Source organism: Girardinichthys multiradiatus, chromosome 7, assembly GCF_021462225.1.
Source record: "Girardinichthys multiradiatus isolate DD_20200921_A chromosome 7, DD_fGirMul_XY1, whole genome shotgun sequence".
In the NCBI taxonomy this organism is placed as follows: Eukaryota; Metazoa; Chordata; class Actinopteri; order Cyprinodontiformes; family Goodeidae; genus Girardinichthys; species Girardinichthys multiradiatus.
The window spans coordinates 18325250-18345025 of record NC_061800.1 but is presented as its reverse complement, the minus strand read 5'-3'; positions in this window follow the sequence as shown (position 1 = coordinate 18345025).

Below are 19776 nucleotides of genomic sequence, written 5' to 3'. Positions count from 1 at the left end.
TTTATTTTAGTAATTTATTTCAAAAACGTAAAACACTAAATTATGTTTCTCATAATATATCTTAATAAGACAAAGTAAAAAGATTTTTAATATAGAAATGCTGAAACATAAGTCCATATATTGTACAGTGTCTGTATTCAATACTTAGTTGTTGCTCATTTTGCCTTAATTGCTGCATTAAAACAATGTGGCAGGAGGTGATCAGCCTGTGGCTCTGCTGCTCTGGCTTTTCATCATCTATGATCTATGATCACCTCATCTTAAAGAATCTACTAGATTTTTTTTGTTTTGTGCTATTAATTATTTCTCTGTGTCTTATTGCCAACAAATCTGACTTTGTTGTTTTTTAAAACATTTCGAGCAACAGTTCTACATGTTTTTACAAAAGTGCTGAAAGTCAAACCCCTCTGTGTAGATTGTCTGCATTTTATTGTCAGAGAATTCCTCGCACCCAGCCATTTTCAGATGGATGTTTAATTTTTTTTCGTTCTCATTAAAGCAATTTACGCATAACCTATGGAGCATACATGTAACATTTGCGAGAAGCCATTTCTTTTCATCTGGATGTAGTTTGATACTAGCAGCATGTTGTACAAACACACCTTTTTTCCTTTAGGTTGTTGTAGCCATCAAAAATATTAAAGACCACACAGCTTAACAGTCAGACAGTCAGTATTTAGAACCAACTAAGAGACTTTAACTAAAGCAAAACCTGCATTTCTCAGCACAGTGTGCAGCTTGTTCTTTGCAAACCTGAAACAAACTAGTGGCAGAAAGAAAAAGAAGTGTCAAGTCTTAAAAACTTCCTTACTGGTGGAACATTGTGGGAGGTGTCAGGGAAGCTTTTGAATTTTTCTGGCTTTTTCGGGTACGTCCAGCTACAAAAGCTGGCAAGCTGTAATGAAGAGCCCTTCTTAGCCATTCAGTTATTGTGTGGTTTATAAATAAAAAACAGAGAAAGCCCACCATGTGTTCCATTGGCCAAGGAGGGTCTTTGAAAGATAGCAGCTATGAGCTAAGTCATTGTTTTCCTAGGAGGGCCATACCCATAAAGGACTGTTGGAGTGTTGCTATGATCAGCCTCTGCCTGGAGCTCATCACACATAAGACTCACAAATGACCGCCAACCAGAAGCCTATCGCACGCTAAACAAAAGGGGCCCCATTCCTTGTGTATTCCCACACGAGGACACATCCTGCAGCAGGGCAGCAGTGGGATGCAGGGTCTCCATGGGGGAATTGGCCCAGAACAACACTTCCTCTGCTGAAGGCTTATCAGCTCTGCTTATGTTTTTTTTTTTCACTATCTTCATTCTCCAACCCATCCCTGCCTCCCACTCTGCTTCCCACTCTCCTCAGTCCCTCCCACCAGATTTGCGCGGGTTGATCAGGCTTTGGTATTGATCACTTTCCAGTGCACCTCCTAAAGGAAAATGCTTTGACACTTTTTCAGGATGTATATTTTGATGGCAAACACATACTGTATTCACAGTTACATTCCTGATTGGGACTTTATATCATAGACATGGACTTCATAGAACCATAGGGCTTAAGCAGAGCACATGACAAGTGTCAGGTCATTAAAGGTGTTAAAATGTGTTAACTCATATAATAATAATTTAAAGATATTTTTGAGAATTCAGTGTGAGGTTTCTTTTTTTTTTTATTTTTTTTTTTTACTTTTGTTAGTTTAACTAGGAGCCAAGCAACCCCCAACCATGATGCTACTTCCACACTAAACAGCTCCTGTATGGTTCTTGTGCTCAAATGTCTAATTTTTATTTCAGAGAACCCTGATCTACTTTTTTCATAGGTGGCACCGTCACATTTCATGGTGAAGTAAAACTCACTGATAATATAATGAACTTTAAAATCTTATGTTAATGTTGCGTTTTGGTTTGTAAGTTGGAATTTCTGACTTGAATTGGAAAATCTAATAAAAGTCCCACCAAAGTCAGTAATGCATTTTATGTTCAATTTTCAGTATGGCTGCCATGAAGATAAGGTAGAGAAAGCTGAATGAACAAACTGTTCTTTTACTTTTTTGATATCACCAGCTGCATATAGTCCTGTACAGTCTCTGTTTGGGAGTATATTCCTTAAGTGTTTCCAACTTGTATTGCTAATGCTGATTATGTAACATCTCTATGCGCCTGTCAGTAGCGCCGCTGCCAAGACAACCAGCCCCCGATGTGCGGAGTTGGTTAGGAGCTACCTGCATAAAATGTGTGCTGGTAATTGGTTAGAAAATAATGTGAAAATATCTGTTCAGGTCATCTTCAGGTCAAGCAGTTTCAATATTGTCTGATGTCCAAAGTATATATTTATTACTTTTTGTTACTATAGCTTTATACACTCACCTGCCACTTTATTAGATATACCGGTTTAGTTGCTTGTTAACGCAAATAGTGAAAAAAATCTATCAAATGGCAATAACTCAATGCATTTAGACATCTATGCGTAGTGGTACTTACAACGGTATGTGGATGAAAATGTAATATTAATATCAGGGGTCAGAGAATTGTCAGAATAATTGAAGTTTGTAGAAAGGCAGCAGCAGCTCAAATAAGCACTTATTACAGCCAAGGTAGGCAGATAACCATCTCTGAATGCACAACATGTTGAACCTTGAAGCAGATGGGCTACAGCAGCAGAGGACCACACCACATGCCACCCCTGTCAGCTAAGAGCAAGAAATGGAACCTATAATTCACAGTTTCACCAAAACTGAACAATAAGAGACTGGATAACTGATACCAGGTCTAACACACCCCTATTTCAGCTGCTACATTCAGATGGTATTGTCAGAATTTGGCATAAACAAAATTAAATCGGTTTAGGCTGCTGGTGGTGGTGTAAGGGTGTGGTGGATAGTTTCTCAGCACACTTTAGTACCAACTGAGCCTTATGTAACTCCACCACGTACCTGGGTATTGTGCTGACCATGTCCATCCTTCTGTGACCATAGTGTAGCCATCTCCTATTGTCTACTTCCAGCAGGATATTGAACCATGTCAGAAAGCTTCAAATCTTTACAAGTTGGTTTCCTGAACATGACAATGAGTTCACTGTACCTCAGGGACTTCCACAGTCACCAGGTTTCAATCCAAAAAAGCATTGATGGGATGTGGAGGAACTGAAGATACTTCATATGATATCATGTCAATATGGACCAAAATCTCAGAGGAATTTGTCTTTTAAAGATTTCTTTTTCTGCAGCATTAGTGGCCTGTATTTTTGTTATTTTTGGAAATAGGCAGACAGGAAGTGGGGTGGAGAGAGAGGGAAGACATGCAGCACAAGTCTCTGGGATCCAGACTCAAACCCGGGACTGGTGCGTAGAGAACTGAAGCCTCCTTATATGGGTTGTGTGCTCTACCGCTACGCCACGTTGCATCGTCTGTGGAAATTTTCTGACATCAGAAATCTATGCCGAAAAAAATTAAGGCTTTTCTAAAGGCAAATGGATTCCAAACCTGTACAGTATGGTGTGCTTCATAAGGTAGCCCGGGAGTATTTAGCTCATATAGCCAGCTATGTTAAACTATAGATTCTAATAAATCCAGTTAAATACATTGATTTTGAAAAAGTACAATCGACAACCAACTCTGCATTCTAACTTACCCAGCTTTACAACAGCCTCTGATGAAAAATCCATTCTTCTCATCAAGGCACATCTACAGTTCATAATGCTTGTGAGAAACAATCTTAAATGGCTTTCAGGAACAAACGAGTCCTCTGACAGCTCTAAACAGAACACAACCTGAACATGGCCCAAATAAAAAAGTTACAATATCCGAAGACTTCTCTGCTTGTCGAGTTTATTGTGTATGAAGTTTAAGGTAGGTGGAAAAGTAAAATTTCAGGATGTAAAACCTTTGCCAACTTGCTGCCTGTACATCGCAAGCACTTAAGAATGGATCCAGCAACACTGAATAGTTAATTTATCACAATATGTTCAAAAAGGAATGCTGTCTACATGTAATATATGTTTACAGTTTCTTCTGTTTTATGTGGTTTTCTGCACACAAGAACATTAACCCAAACTTGCAGTGCGACTATAGCCTAGGCACTGACCACAACAATTGGCAAATCCCAGTGGTTTTCTAATTTGCAACTAGAACATTAAACTGTTTCTAGCTCTAAGAATGTGGCACTGTTTGTGTGTGTGTGTGTCTTAGGGAGGTTAAGCGTACAGTATGAGCTAGTTTCAGTAAAGGAGTTATGGGGTGGAGGAGGAGGAGGTAGGAGGTTAGAAAGGGTCCTCCTGCCTTATATGGACATTTGTACTGCTGTGCTTGTGGAGCAGTCTACAAGCTGGACTCAATTCAGTTGAAAACACATGGCCACAGCCATCAGCGCAGAGTATTACAGGTCGTGGATTATCTCCGCAGCTGCTCAGCTGTAACTTTGCAACATAGTTTTCCATGATTCAAATCGATAATGTGGCTCTCAGGCGGAGGCTCAAGCCTTACACCACTATGAAACTACAAGTTGGAGGGCCTAGGTGAGAGGAGCCGGACTTGTAGATACAGCGATCAGGAGTTACTGTAACTGATGGAGACTGGGGGTAAGATTTGAAGACAGTGAGTGAAACAGCTGCAGGGATGGGGGAGAGCCTCAGGTGGGCTCAGTCTAGCCTAGAGAGAGAAGTAGGCTTCCCTGAGGACAGGAACACACACACAGACATGCAGACTGAGCCGTACAGTTCAGCTGTGCCTTGATTTCTTCCCCCCAATCTTTCATTCTCCTATACAACCAGCTGCTCCATCTCTTGCGAAGGTCTATTCTTCCTCTGAAGCTTTGAAATAAACACTTCGCTGTAACAGCCTGAATTCCAATCAGCTATCCACCCAGCACGGGTACTGCTGCTCCTAGACACCCAGCACTTTCAATCTGACATGTTTTAGTTAGCACGGTGACAGATTTGCTTCCTAAAGAGTCTTTCTCTCTGTCTGTACCTGTCATAGATGGAGCTGCCAGAGGGGCTGATGGTGCACGACCATAGCTGGGAATGACAAAGGGAAAAGGGCAATAATGAAGCCACCGAAGAAACGCGGCACTAAACCAACACACTCCTCCCTTTGCCAATCCAGTCCACTCCTTTGGTTTCCTCTCCAGAGAGCAGATATAGGTCCACAAATACTGCCTAGAGAGTCTTGTGATTAATGAGATGTCTGTCATGTCTAAGCCTTCCTCGTCTCTTTCCTGACAAGAGGCACTCTTCCTCTCTCCACCTTTTCCCCCTCAGCGGTCTGACAACACACGCTCTCAACAAAACCCTCGGGGACATTTGCAGAACATGCTGAGGAATAATGCCTGGCTTACCTAATGAAATGCTTTGTACATCTGTGTGGCCTCTGGAGACCCGAAGAACACATTTCTATTCTCTGATGCAAGGGAATCACATATTTACATGTCTGTACAGTCCACGAGGACAAAGTTTATGCTCTGACAGAAACGCTGACCTCGCTCAACTCCCTCAATCCCCTTGCAGTGTCTCGCAAAAATATTCATTCATAACGTTTTTTTTTATAGTAGGGCACATTACAATCACAAACTCCAATGTATTTTAGTTGCAGCTTATGTGATCAGTGGACACATGGTTTGCAAACTTTTCACAAAGAAAATTGTAAAAAGTGTTGCATGCATTTTTATTAAGCCACACGTAGTCCATCCTTTGCAGACCCACCTTTAGCTGCGGCTTCTGCTGCAAGTTTTTTGAGGTTCGTTTGCTTTAACGGCAACGCACCCCATTCAAACACAGGAAAATGCTTTGATCCAAACCATCCCATTGTAGCTCTGGCCGATGATTAAGGTCATTGTCCTCTGGGAAGGTGGAGATCCATCCCAGTTTTCAGCCTTTGCAGCCTCATCCCCACAGCATGATGCTGGCACTGTCATGATTTATTGTGAGGACGGTATTTTCCAGCTGATGTGCAAGTTTTCCACTGTACATTGTGTTTTACATGTAAGCCAAAAAGTTACATTTTATTCTCATCTGACCATCACCATATTCCACATATTTGTTGTGTCATCTACATGGCTTGTGACAAACTGCAAACCTTGTATGGCTTTAAATCAAGGCTTACTTTTTGCCACACATCCATAAAGGCTAGATTTTAGGAGGGCACAACTGATTGTTGCCAACAGTTCTCCCACCGGAGCTGTGGAACTCTGTAGCTCTGCCAGAGTCTGCCTTTGGATGACTCTGATTATTTCTCTCCTTGCCCATTCTTACAATTTAGGTGGATAGCCATGTCTTGGTTGGTGTCCAGTTGTGCTGGCTTAGTTGTCACACTAGAGGTTTAATAGTGCTCCAAAGGATTTTCAACACTTGAGATTTAGTTTGAAAACACTTTTGTTTTTCACTTCACAGTTATGAATTCATTTTATGTTGGTCTTTCACATACAGTCCCAATAAAATACATTGGCATGTGTGGTTGTAACATATCAAAATATAAAAAAGGTCAAAGGGTATGCACAAAAAAGCAGACTCATTTCAAAGCAGGGTTAAAAGACGGTAAAGTTCACAAACCAGAACTAACAAGTCTGAAGATTTCATAATTTTTTCCCCCGAAGTGGACTCTCCTCCCCAAACAAATTTGACCAAAGTCCCAGGTGGCCGGAGTGATCAGAGTGGAGACTGTGTGCCTGAACCCCTCTAATCAGATTAGCCAGTGGCTACATGCCTGGACCACATCACCTCAGCCATGATCAGAAAAACACAGAAGAGGAGGAGAAAGACACAACTCTGAAGTTCTGGGGGTGGTCAGGCAGACATGAAGTGAGTCAGACAAGCAGATATCCTCCCACAAGTAGGTCCACCAAATAAAAGTGCATATAAAGATCAAGAACAGGCAGCCGAGTTTATTTGGTGTGTCCATGGTCAAGCCCTGTAAGATCTGGGTCTATGGTGTAATGATGAGTGGCTGGGCGTGACATCAGTCTGGAGCATCTGACATCATGCTTTTACCTTTTCACAAGGCCACAAAGGACAACAACACAAAGAGAAGGTGGTGGGCAGAGCTTGTATATGTGTGACTCAGTGCACTCTGGACGCACTCTGACGTCAGCCTCTTGGAAACTCAAAGCAAGAAGTTCTGCTCTAACAGAGGCTGCAACAAATTAGAACGTCCATCACTCTTAGCTGCTGTTGTCAATGAGGGCATACAGCACCACGTACAAGTATTCATACACCTTTAATGCCTGCTTTTTTGATGTTACAATCACAAACTTCAATGTACTTTATTGAGATTGTATGTGATCAACCATCATAAAGCAGTGCATAATGAAATGGTTTGAAAATCACACATGCTTTTTGATGAATGAAAATCTGAATAGCTTGTTGTGCATGTGTAATCGGCACCCTTTACTCAGAAACACCTAAATAAAATCCAGAGCAAACAATTGCTTGCAGATCTGCCATTATTAGTTAATAGAACCCCCATGAGGGTAACTTAATCTTAGTGTAAATGCAATGTTTCTGTGAAGGCCTTACAGGTTTGTTAATGATCAATAGTGAACAATCAACATCATGAAGACCAAGACACACAGCAGAGAAAGTTGTGGAGATGTTTATAGCAGGGTTAAGTTCTAAACTTTCCCCAAGTTTTTAACACTTGTTGGAGCAACCCAGAACCTGACAACTGAAACAGTATGGCGCAACTATAAAACTATCAAAACATCTCTGTCCACCTAAACTGATAGGTCACACAAGAAGAGCATTAAATAATTACCATGGGCCTCTTGGCTGCTATGAGGCCCATGATATCCAAAGCTCAGGTGAGACAATTTTCCAACTCAACAACTATTAATGCACTAACGCACTGGGTTGTACACTTTCCATTCAGAGGAGAATAAGAAGAAAATAAATTAAAAGAAAGAATAAGGTGACTTCTCACCAGATTTCAATGCGGTATTTGTGTCCTTGCGGTCCTGGTGAAACCATCAGATCGTCTCACACTGTTTCTTAAAATCAGGTTCACTGTTATTGTCCCTTTTGATCCTGCATTTTTTGTTTTGTGAATGGCACCATCCTTTGTACATGTGTTGTCGCTGTCAATACACATAGTCAAGGCAATCACAAAAATCTGGGCTGCATCCTTTCGATTGATGAGAGTCCTAGTGGACCATAGCAGGTGTGTACAAATGGTAATGGCACATGTCACACAGGCTTCTCTGTTGAGTGGACACTAAAGCATCTGGGAGGTATGGATTAGGCCTTAGTCATGCACTCCACTAATTTAATGCAGCCGTCACTCTGAACACCATCCCCAAGGAAAAACATGGTGCAGGCAGCATCATGCTGAGGGGATTTTATTCAGGAGGTATAGAGAAGGTGGATAGAGTGGAGCATGCATGGAGTAAACTTCATACACCAAAAGACTTTAAGGTATAACTGTAGTGAATGGTAGTTCTACTTATTCAGCGAGGGTCAATATAAATGCATGCCACACTTTTCAGATTTTCATTTGTAACAAATGTTGAAAACTATGCATCATCATCCTTCTACTTTAGAAATGTGCACAACTTGTGCTATCTGTCATGTAAAGTCCCAATAAAATACACTGAAGTTTGTGGTTTTAACATCACAATATGTAAAAATGTTCAATGGGTATGAATACTTTTTCAAGGCACTGTATTATGGATTTATTCATGAATCTAAGATGGATGTGGAAATGATTTGGTTTGTGTATTTTTCTCCATCCCAAGCCACCCAGCCGTTCCTGGGAGCACAGACCAGCGCACTGAGTTGTATTATACCAATCTGACATTGCAGGAGTTGGGAGAGGAGACAGCTGTACGTGTGTGGCCTCAGGCGCACCCATCATTAATGCCAGCCTTGCTCGCATCGTCCTCCATCCATGCCTTGCTCCAGATTTCTCTGTGCCCCCCCCCACCTACATTGTTTCTCAAAACAACACCACACCCTTTTTTATTTTATTTTTTTGACCTCATTTCTCTGTCCACCATCCATCCATCCATCCATCCATCCATCCATCCATCCTCCTTTGCACTTACACATCCTCCCCCTACTTCCTGCCACCAGGATACAGGAAAACAACCTGCATTGCATCGGTGAAGAAGGTAGAATGAGGTGTCCTTGCCAATCAGAGTTTTCTTGAATAGATAATTTCCAAATTGATTTAAGCAGGGCTCACATTTTAATGGTCTGTGTGGGCTCTAAAGTGATCCAGGACATAATCAGCACGCTGTATTTCAGAGCTGTTTGTTAGTCATTTATGGGTTTTATGACAGTCTCTTTCTATCAATTTACTTAACCCTTCATTTTGAGCTCCACTTTGTCCCTTGGACACACATACTCAGAGATACTCTTTTAAAGATCTTACAATGTTTTTTTAATGAATTCACTAACACCAGTCCTCACCATACATAAGATGCATTAAACATCCATTTTAAACCCCATAAATGACAGTTTAGCCATTAAGTGTTTTTAAAAAACGAATTTTCTATTTTCTTCTCTGCTGTTATTTGGTGGGGATTTAGGTTTTATCCAAGCTTGGGTGTGTCAAACATTTGCAGCAGTACTGATCCTGATGATTTGTAGGCAAATTGCTTCATATGGGTTCCTTAAACACACAGAAAATAATCAATGTAAGGGGTACAGCATGTATCAACATATATATATATATTTGTTAATTTTATTTTTATTTTTTATTTTTACTACTTAAAGTATAGTTTTAGTAGTCATAATCTTTCACTGCTTTACACACTCGATGAGCTTCACGAAGTAGTCAGCTGAGATGATTATCCAGCAATCTTGAAGGACTTATCAGGCGAGGAACAAAAATAAATACAAACTACTCAATGAAAGGTGTGTTCAAACTTTTGGCTGGTATTGTACATATCAAATATTTAGAAATGGTATAAACTGTTAAATTTGTCACAAAAGTCATTAAAATTTGACTTTTTTTTTTTATCTCAGATGTGCAAAGTGGCTTAATTACATGAAAAAAATCTTCATCTAGTGGATAACGCCAAGAAATAAAAAACAAATAAAAATGGACTGAACTTATATAGCGAGCCACACTCACCCAATCACAAACTGATAAACAGGTTGGGGTTAAGTGCCTTGCCCAGGGGCACATTGACATATGGCAGGAGGAACCTGGAATCAAACCCACAACTTTCAGCTTGCAAGATGACTACTCTTTCCATTAAGCCACAGTTGCCTGGGAGTGTATGAGATCAAACTGCAATAGTAAATATAGAATGCATTATTAATGGGAGTCCATGACACACATTAAAAACAAAGATTCACAGATTTCTTGTTTAGTTAAGAATGCTAATAAATGACTTGGAAAAGAATAACAAATTGGAAATTAATATTAATCGCATAATACACAACCTGTCCAACTTTTATGTAATTTGGATCAAGACAGCCAAAGTTATCTAAAATAAAAATAAAAAAGACAAAAAATATATCAAGAGACCTGTGGGATTATTTATTCTCCTTTCACAAAGCCTACCTTATCCTATTCTCATCCTTCATTTTAGTACCTCTCTGTCCGTACTATGATCTTGTATCTTTGAACACCTCAAAGCTGATTTCCCACTGTGCTTCATTAACCTTTCCTGTCTTCTTAGTCAAACTCACTGAGTACATTCTGCTTTTTAAGTCGGAGAAGACTTGAGAAGCCTTGTGTGCTTATAGTAGCATGATGGATATTTCACCTGTAGTCATATCTACATCTCTATTACCTGGTAACTATTGTATCTCCTCTTTAATATCAAATTATGAGATACTTCTGAACGTGACACAGCTTCTCTCTTGGTTTAATATCCATCCCTGTGCACTGAAAAGCTGTCAGTGACCATATCTATAAACGACAGCAGCCTCACCTTTTCATATCTGCCATGTGAAGTGAGTGACAGACAAGAGCGTGCATGCAGGATGTAGCCATTTGATGCAACTTGCTGAGGTGGCGTGATAAGATGCTTCCTGCCTTCGGGGGAAGAAAAAGGATAATTCCCCTGCACAAAATAAAGTCTGTCGTCTCCCACAAAAGTGTATCTAATCACAATGAGTGAGGTGTAATTAATGTTTCACTGGTGGGCTGCGTGTGTGCAGCCGAGGACCGTGGGTGAGAGGATGTAGTGTGCGGCCTCTCTAACAAGCTCCCACTCACCCCAGTGGAGGCAGGCAGAGAAGGCTGGAGTGACTGCGAGGCTGTTAGAGCAAGTGGGTAGGACGTGTCCATGACTGTGTGTGTATGTGTGTGTTTGCTCGTCAGTGGGTGTGTGTTACTGTGTGAAAAGAGTGCATGTGTGTTCTTTTGTGTGTGCTGTACTGGGATGTGGAAATTGAATGGAGCCTTTCAGTTCTGCTGCTCGTCTCCCCGGGGGTGAGAGACCGGTTTCCATGGTTATCCTGGAATCCTGCCGCTAATGGGTGGGAGTTTGTGTAGCTCTGGCAACCTGGCCTGTCTAGGTTGGAAGATGTGCATGCATGCATGTGTGTGTGTGTGTATGTACTAGGGGGTGTGGCTGGGTGGAGGCAACATTCAGGACACTGGAGGTCACACTTTGAGAACACAGGCTTCCATTCCTTTACGCTCCTGCTTGTGCAACACCTAGTACTATAACCGTTATGAATGTAGAATCCTATGCGCACTTTAAATATGAAACATATAAATATACATCAGAGTCTTCTTTTAAGTCTTATGTAATTCTTCCAATCAGGGGTCATCAACAACATTTGCTAGATGGTCTATACGTTTGGAAACCTTAGCCTTTGATTGGCCATGTTTCTGGTGATTTTGATTGATTTGATTTTGATCTGTTCCATTCAATTCCTGATATTCTTTCTTATTGGTGCTAAATAACATTACTATTTTTTTATATTTTTTTAAGAGACAAGTTTTAAGAGTGACTATCTGAAAATCATTGAATGATATTGAGAAAATGCTTAAAAATAATAACGTCTAATTGGCCCCAGAGCAGCAATTTGTTTAAAAAATGGTTGTTTTACGTTTTCAATAAGAATAATATTCGTCTTGCAATCGGAAAGTTGTGGGTTTGATTCCAGCGGAATCCCCTGTCACATGTCGATCGGGTGAGCACACCGATTGGTTAAGCCGCTGAGTTAGGCTACAACTGATTTCTGTATGGGATTGCAGTCGATTTATTAATAATTTAATACATTGCAGGTCAGATAAAAACAGACTCATGATGCAGATATGGCCTGGGGGCCACCAGTTGACTCTTGCTGCTGTAAATGAATATCTTAGTAGCCATATATGCATCTTTTTAAGTTATCGTTTTACTCACTCTGGACAGTAGCTTCCTAATGGCAATCATAGTGTTGCAGTGATGAAATTATCTTTTCATTTTACAGCATTATTGCAGAGGTGTAAACTGTAATACAGTGAAACAGTCAAAGCCATTCGCTCATGTCATCCCCATCACCATCCTTTTGCCCTCAGGGTGGAAGGGCTCTCGAGTTAGCACAGAGACCCTACTGAATAGAAAACCAGTAGATAGTGGATAATGAGAGCCTCCATACTGTGTACATTAGTATAGTACTGGGGAGGATACTCTACCACATAGTGCACCCCTTACTGTATTATTCTAAATTATACTAGTAAACTCCTGTCCACCTCACAGGTACATGTATACGTGCATGCTTATTTAATTGTATTATTACATTTGCATTTTAAATTTGACACTTGGATAACAGCGGGACAGAACTGCATGGCCTGCAGTATGCAATGTTACTTAATCCTGGTTTTCCCAATGCTGGTGTTCTAGTTCCCGGCATCAATCCCTGCTTGTCACACAGATGTCTTGGCCACTGCTCCTGCAGGAGTGATTTGTTCGCTGCTTGAAACCCCATGGATTTAAAGGAACTTGACCCAGGAATTTTCTCCTTTCTATTCGAGTCATTATATGCAGCCGTTTGCTTCAGCCTGGAAGCATCAGGGGGAAAAAAATGTGTCTTTGTACGGCATCCAGCAAGCATAAAAATAGAGAATAAAAGCACGAGGAATATTGTGATTACAATCAGGCATGATACTCTCAGCATGTTTCCTGGAGGGCAAGATTGTATGTCAGGAAAGTCGCCGCTGACGAGGTCCACACGGTTTGATTTGTGTCTAAATGTTTTGTGAAAAAGGTACACAGACGGAGCAGAGGCATGAAGAATGTTGGCTGGACTTGTGGTCAAATCCAGAAAGTCGTGGGGGGGCAGAGGGACCTTTTAGACCCATCCCTTGCTCCTTAGCCCAGATTTGTGCTGAAAGCTTACACAATACGATAAACACTTTAAACTCTGTTAAAACCCAGTCTCGAGCCACCTTACAGAGAAGGAACAAAGTTATCAGCAGTCTCCATTCTGTTACTACCGGCTAAATTTAGAGTCTCGAGGAAAAGATAACCAGATCACACCTATCACACATATCGGCTCAGGGATTTTATTTTCAAGACATCTGGAGGCTAAGCATATATTAAGTTTGTAAAAGTGCTTTTAGTTCCTATGATTGTCTTGCTGAGTAAATATATTGTCATCTCATGTAATGCATTCCTTCCACCTGTGCTACTTTATTAGCAGGCACTGCACAAAGACAGCAAATATAATAGGTTTGCTTCAAAATACAGGCAACTATATTAACTTCTTTGTCAACTCCGCTTTCCATGTTTCCCATCTCCCCCTCACCCGACGACTCATTGCCTTTTTTGATATTTCCACTCCCAAGTCCAGACAGCCTCAGCCTTGACTCAGGGCCACCCCATGCTCTCACTGTCCAACTATTTAACTAACCACAGGGAAACAGCTTTAATTTCAGCTTGCTGCTCAGCCGGGCTGAATGTAAAAATCGCTTGGGGGTCTTTCTGGAAAGCTGTGGTATGGGGGTCCAACAGGCCAGGCAGGCAAACAAGGGAGAACAGCAGCTCTTTGCAGTGTGAGCAGAGACATCTCAGAGATTCATAAACTCAGTCAGGGCAGCCTCCTCTGGGAGTCGTTGGGTTAGTTATGTTCCTTTTATATGTTTATCCCCAACTCTTCCTGCCGCAGTGAGATTTACTTAAAAGCCACCATCCATGCACTAGATTTAAATCTCTTTACAGAACTTTTTAAAAATAAAAATTTGTGTTTTTATTCTAATGTGCTTTTGCACAAAAGAATTGCAAATATTTGTATGTGACCAACCTAATAGTTTGTCATAGAAGATGCTGTCAGTTCATTTATTAACCTAGGTATTATGCTTACCAAATTATGATGCATATATAGTGCTTTAAAAAAGTCTACGTGCCCTCTGAAGTTTCATCTTTTTTTGTCACTTTTAAGTGTATGGAAGCTCATTGCATTCACTAAAGAAAAAAAAAATTGACATTTTTCATCATAATTACGAGATCTCATAATTATGAGAAAAGATCTCGTAATTACAACACTGCTGCTTCCAATTCGGGAAACAGTTAAAGGGCAGTTCCAGCTATTTTTTTTATTACCTTGAGCATCTTTAATCTGCTCCATTTCAAAAACTACAGTAGTTAGACACTTCAATTGTTTAAGTACTGTAGACAATTGGAAGCTGCAATGTCAGCTTCCAAGATCTTTTCTCATAATTACAAGATCTTGATCTCATAATCATGAGAAAAGATGTCTATTTTTTTTCTTTTGTGAATGCAATGAGCTTCCGTATAAATGTTTTAAACCATTAAACAATTTTTTTTTATATTTTATTTTTTTGCAATTGTTTAAAATTATGGTTTTATTCATCAAGGGACAAAAGCTGCCAAACCAACCTGACCCTATTTGAAAAATTATTTATCCCCGTCGATAAATCATGAGTTGACTGTGATTAACCAAATTTTTTTTTGGCTCAGGTTCCCCAGCCACATCCAGGTCTGATTACTGCCTGATCTGCAGCATCAAGAAATTATCTAAAGACAACCTACCAGACAACATGAAGAAGGCTACAAGATCTCAAAAAATGACAGATTGTGCCCTGGTCTAAAACTTTCAAAAACATGGTAGAAACACATTTATTGACATCAATCATTCAGGAAAGATATAAAGGCCATTTCTCAGGCTTTGGGACTCCAGTGAACCGTTGTCGACAAAAGGAGCATTTCTCAGGAGTGGATGGCCTACCAACATTACTCCAAGAGCACATCAATGATTAATCGAGGAAGTCTCCAAAGAACCCAGAACAACATCTAGAGCACTCTGGGTTTCACTTACCCGAGTTCCTCATCTTGATGATCCCCAAGACTTTTGGGAAACTATTCTGTGGACTGATGAGATGAAAGTGGAATCTTTTAGAAGGAGTCCTGTTACATCTGGCATAAAACTGGCACTTTTAACAAAAAGAACTTCAGACATGAAGTGAGACTGAATTAAAGCAATTAAAGAGTAAACTAAAACTCCTTCACAGAGATGTAAAAGTCTGATTTACAGTTATTGCAAAGGCTTGACAAGAGTTGTTGCACAACTGATTATGTTTCACATAAGGACAGGTTGGTTTGGTTGGCTTTGTAAATAAACGTAATTATTTATTGAAAATGTTTGCTTTTTGTCTTTACTGATGTAATGATCAGACTTCTAAAGGTTTTACAGGTGCTGCTACTTTCCAAAGTGCTGTTCCATCTCAACATTAGCTCATCAATATCATAATCATCTTTATTGGTCATTGCACATGTACATCACAACAAAATTTGTCCTCTGCATTTAACCCATCCCTTGTAGGGAGCAGTGGGCTGCCATTGTGCGGCGCCTGGGGAGCATTCTGGGGCTAAGGGTCTTGCTCGGTGTCCCCTCTGGAACGCAAACCTCCTGTTCTAACCACTAGGCCACCACTTCCCTAGAGAATATCAATATCATCAATATCATCCTTGCAGGAGAAACATTTTTTGTTTCCCCAAGTATTTTTGATAAATAGAAAATGACAAAAAATTACTTTTTACCAGGAAGGTATTATGTGAATTTAACCAGTGTAAAAACCTTCATGGAAAGAAACCATCAAGTCTAGGAAAAACTGTAAAGAAGAGAAGTGATAACAGTACTGTAGTAACAGTACAATATAATTTCCTTTGACCACATTTAGGGGTTGTGTTGATGTGCAGTTCTTCAAAAAACACTAAGATGCATCTGCTTTTAACAATGGGGCTTTGCGTTTCAATCAAAAGCTGCACAGTTGCATGATCCAAATAAGCGGAGATTGCAAAACCACAGCAGAGCTCATCACAAACAGGAAGGAGTATGAAAACTAATGAAGAATGAGGAGACAGGGACGAGAAAGCGTTTATCAGTTTCACTCCACCACAAATTAATCCCATGTCCATTTTTATCTTTTTCCGCAGCAGGGAAACTTAAACAGATGCATACAGCCCAATCTAGAGTGGTTTTTAGCACATTTCAGGTTACGTGCTGTGACGGTATCCAGTTGGGCTACATCGTTCCAAAGAACGAAAGTTTAAGAGCATACACCAGAGTTAAAGCTTTTCAAGAAATGGTGGTGCAGTATTTTCAAGAGAGGTCTATAAAAACTAAACAAAAAACTTCTCCTTGTTTCTGAATAAGTGACTAGAACTTGTAGATATTTCTCTAAGCCTTGCATATAAGTATGGGGGAAAAAGAAAACAATTGCTCTCCAAAGTGTCAAATTTGCCTATCAGCATCTTTCTTTCTTTCACAGGTCCGGTGAGTTTCTGCACTCTCTGCTGGTTGCTTGGAAACTAGTTTTGAGCAAAGCAAAGTTGGGATTTCTTTGCCCGGAATCTCCAACATAGAAAATATTGAGTTGTAATTTATTTGCTCTGTTTTTCTGAATATTAAAAGAGATATAGCATGCAAGTGAGCTTGGGGTGCATTACCTGGCAGATTGGCTTTGTTATCTTTGGACAGGCTGACTGTTTCTCCCGCTTTACATAGGTTTGCTGAGGAGATATGTGTAATGCCTTTATTTTAAAAAGGAATGTTAGGTTTAAAATAACAACAGCTTTAAGATGGTGTTACGTGGCTCTTTTCTATTTACACTTCAATAATCTGGCGACTGTAAATGTCAAAATGTTAAAAATGTAAATGTTAAAATTAAGCATATTATATCAACCTAGCTGTCAGCTCAAACTAAAAAATTAAAAAGAAGTTGACATTTCTCTTTTACTATTTTTACATTTAAAATTGCAAAACTATCACAAAACAAAGAAATGTTCCTGCAAAGGTGTGTGCATGTGTATCTTTCTGCTGACACAGTATACCTTTTGATTCGTCTGAATGACTTGGAATACATTTATGCCCTTTGAGGGTGGAGACCCCAAACCAGCCACCCCAGGGTCTTGTTATCCTCTCCTATGCCTGCGCTTTTGGGGCCACTTTAATGAACACTGCTGTTCCTAGACCTCTTCTGGCTCCAGTCAGGCTGTACACAGGGGCTGCTCCTCCCCGCCTCCTCTGCCTCTGTGGCCCAGCGCGTCCCTATATCTTACAGCACCAAGAAACTCTGAGATGGAGACTACGAGGAGGATAGGTGATCGAGATGAATAATTTACACCAAGGGTTCACACAGGAACACCTCAAGACTTTATCAGAAAACTCAGGCAGCCATCAAATGTGTACAGATGTGGAAGAGAAAGTGCAAACACAGCATAAGGGTTGAATTTGCAAAAAAAATAAAAAATGTTTGAAATTGCATTTGAAAACAATGAAGTTTTTCGACACACAAAAATCAATTGGATTAGGGCTTGTAAATGATTCAAAATGAGGAGCATTTTAGTAAATCTTGCTGTCCGCAGAGATAACAGAGACCAGATATCTCAAATGTGTACAAGTGACAGGGATAAGCAACAAGTGCTGGCAGACCTCATGATTAATGGGAAATGACAGCATAAAACTAACGCGAAACAGGAGGCGGCAGCACGAAGAACTTCTTCAGCACAACATCTCACTCTTTGGAGAAAAATGATGAAAAACTGCTTCTGCAAATGTTCCCAATCAAAGTCTTGTGATGTGTGGCTGAACTCAGTCAAAGAAGTGGATATTTGTTTTATTTAACTGAATGCTTGCAATGGAAATGATGTTACAGAACATTTTATGGCTCAGCTCCACAGATTTGGAAATGAAAAAAAAAAAAAAGATAATGTAGTCAAACCTCATAATCTAGTTCTGATCCCCACAGCTATAAGGAAAAAAACAACAACAGCCAATACAGTTGTATTCAGAGGTTTACATATCCTCAAAGCACATTAATACCATATTTATTTGGGGTTATGTCACGGAGTGACATTTCTGGACTCTGTTTGTGGCTGTGCGTTTGTTTACCTTTTGCTTAGATGTTTCTATTTTGGTTTTTGTTTCATGTTTTCTTTTCTCCCTCTTCCGCCTCCTAGTGTTTACTTCTTAAGTTCTTTTATGGTTGTTTTCTTATTACGTTGTATGGTTTATTGTTATTATTATTATTATTGTAATTATTAAAATCCTTGGTCTTCCCTGGATTCTCTAGTTTTATTTCTCTTTAGTATCTTTGTGTTTTATTATTTGTTCCTTTGCACTCTTCTTGTTTACTAGTTTATTTTCTGTTTCCTTTCCAGTTAATTCAGTCAGTGTGGTTAGGTTTGTTTACTTTTGTATTCAGGTTTTCTTTATGGGTTCTTTGTTTGTTCTCATGTTGTTATTGTTGTTCCTATGTTCCCTCTAGTTTCTCTGTTTACTTTAGCCATGATTATTCTAGTTTTCTTATTCCCCATTTGATTATTTATCTTTGTCTATAGGTTTGCTTGGTCTGTGTTTCAGTTTATTAGTTACTTTGCCCATCCTCAGTCTTTGTATTTGTTTCACCTGTTCCCTCTGCCTCCCTGCCTCTTTGTCACACCTGTTCCCTGTTTTCTCTGATTACCTGCCCTTTGTTATCCCTCAGTATATTAGTTGGTTTTTTGTCATTGTTTGTTGCTGGTTCCTTGTGTTTGTCATACCCCGTTCTCAACCCACGTATTTGTGTTTGAGTTTTTCCATGTTCCTGCAGAACCGATCTTGTTAGTTTTTGGATCTGGACTTTGTTTGTATCTGCAGTGCCTTGTTTGGTTTATTTTATAAACTCTGGAAATAAAGCTGAAAACCTTTCACAACATGTTGCTGCCCAGCTCTTGTCTGCGCTTTGGTCCGCCCGCAAACCACACTATGACAGGGGCTTTTGAAGATGTATTTGATGTATTCTAAATCTAGTATAAAATTACAACAACCTCACAAGTGTGAAATGTTTTTTCAAATTGAAAATGTTACGACTAGGCTCAAATATATACACACTCATTATTTGGTAAAAGGTCCCTTAGCAAGCTTCACATCCACCACGCACTATAGCCATTGACTAGCTTCTGGCAATAATTATAGCTAAATATGTGACCACTCTTCATCCATTATTAGTACAGCTAATTTAAATTATCTGGCTTGCTGGCAATGTTTTTTTTTGGGTTTTTTTTATATTTTTGAGAGTGGGGCCTTTATAGTAGCTTAATGTTAGCCTGTTTTATCTAATCCAAGATCAGTTATCATGTGCTTCTGGGATTATTCTCCTGACAAAACACCCAACTGTGTTCAAGTTTCAATATAACTGTTATTGCAATGTACTAGTTCTAATGGCAGCAAAACAGACCCACAGCATGATGCTATCGCCACCATGTTTAACAGTTGCAATGGAGGTCTTAAGTTTAAAAGCTCCCATTGATTCCAAACATAGTTCTTGTCATTGTGACCACATAGTCCAACGTTTGTCTCATCTGATCATAGGAACCTCTTCATCTCCAGAAGACATGGCTTGTT